Source organism: Aegilops tauschii, chromosome 6 (genome assembly GCF_002575655.3).
Source record: "Aegilops tauschii subsp. strangulata cultivar AL8/78 chromosome 6, Aet v6.0, whole genome shotgun sequence".
Taxonomy (NCBI): Eukaryota; Viridiplantae; Streptophyta; class Magnoliopsida; order Poales; family Poaceae; genus Aegilops; species Aegilops tauschii.
Genome location: NC_053040.3, coordinates 299315685 through 299317549, shown reverse-complemented (window position 1 = coordinate 299317549; position 1865 = coordinate 299315685).

The window sequence follows — 1865 nt, the reverse complement described above, 5'->3', positions numbered from 1 at the left end:
GCTTCATCGGAAGAGCAATAGAGTTGATGTAGAAGCCCTCCGTCATCGAATCCCCCTCCGACAGGGTGCCGGAAAAGGACCCTAGATGGGATCTCACGGGTACAGAAGGTTGCGGTGGTGGAAAAGTGTTTTCGTGGATGCCTCTGGTGGTTTGGGATATATGGGAATATATAGGCGAAAGAATTAGGTCAAGAGGTGCACGAGGGGTCCACATGGGTGGAGGGCGCGCCCTACCCCCTGGGCGCGCCCTCCGTCCTTGTGGCCGCCTCATGGCTCCTCTGACTTCATCTCCAAGTCTCCTAATTGTCTTCTGGTCCAAGAAAAATCATCGAAGGTTTTATTCCGTTTGGACTCCGTTTGGTATTCCTTTTCTGTGAAACTCAAAAACAGGGAAAAGGTAGGAACTGGCACTGGGCTCTAGGTTAATAGGTTAGTCCCAAAAATAATATAAAATAGCATATTAATGCATTTAAAACATCCAAAACAGATAATATAATAGCATGGAACAATCAAAAATAATAGATACGTTGGAGACGTATCAAGCATCCCAAGCTTAATTCCTGCTCGTCCTCCAGTAGGTAAATGATAAAAAACAGATTTTTTGTGGAATGCTACCTAACATATTTATCCATGTAATTTCTTTATTCTGGCATGAATGTTCAGATCCGTAAGATTCAGAACAAAAGTTTAATATTGACATAAAAACAATAATACTTCAAGCATACTAACAAGGCAATTATGTCTTCTCAAAATAACATGGCCAAAGAAAGCTTATCCCTACAAAATCATATAGTCCGGCTATGCTCCATCTTCATCACACAAAATATTCAAATCATGCACAACCCCGATGACAAGCCAAGCAATTGTTCCATACTTTTGATGTTCTCAAACTTCTTCACCTTTCACGCAATACATGAGCATGAGTCATGGACATAGCACTACGGTGGAATAGAAGGTGGTTGTGGAGAAGACAAAAAGAGGGAGATAGTCTCACATCAACTAGGAGTATCAATGGGCTATGGAGATGCCCATCAATAGATATCAATATGAGTGAGTAGGGATTGCCATGCAACAGATGCACTAGAGCTATAAGTTTATGAAAGCTCAAAAAGAAACTTAGTGGGTGTGTATCCAACTTGCTTGCTCACGAAGACCTAGGGCAATTTGAGGAAGCCCATTATTGGAATATACAAGCCAAGTTCTATAATGAAAAATTATCACTAGTATATGGAAGTGACAATATAGGAGACTCTCTATCATGAAGATCATGGTGCTACTTTGAAGCACAAGTGTGGTAAAAGGATAGTAACATTGCCCCTTCTCTCTTTTCTCTCATTTTTTTATTTAGGCCTTCTCACATTTTTTTGGCCTCTTTTTTTTCATCCAAAGTCTCATCCCGACTTGTGGGGGAATCATAGTCTCCATTATCCTTTCCTCACATGGGACAATGCTCTAATAATGAAGATCATCACACTGTTATTTACTTACAACTCAAGAATTACAACTTGATACTTAGAGCAAAATATGACTCTATGTGAATGCCTCCGACGGTGTACCGGGATGTGCATTGAATCAAGAGTGACATGTATGAAAGAAATATGAACAGTGGCTTTGCCACAAATACGATGTCAACTACATGACCATGCAAAGCAATATGACAATGATGAAGCGTGTCATAATAAACGGAACGGTGGAAAGTTGCATGACAATATAACTCAGAATGGCTATGGAAATGCCATAATAGGTAGGTATGGTGGCTGTTTTGAGGAAGGTATATGGTGGGTTTATGGTACCGGCGAAAGTTGCGTCGCACTAGAGAGCCTAGCAATGGTGGAAGGGTGAGAGTGCGTATAATCCATGGACTC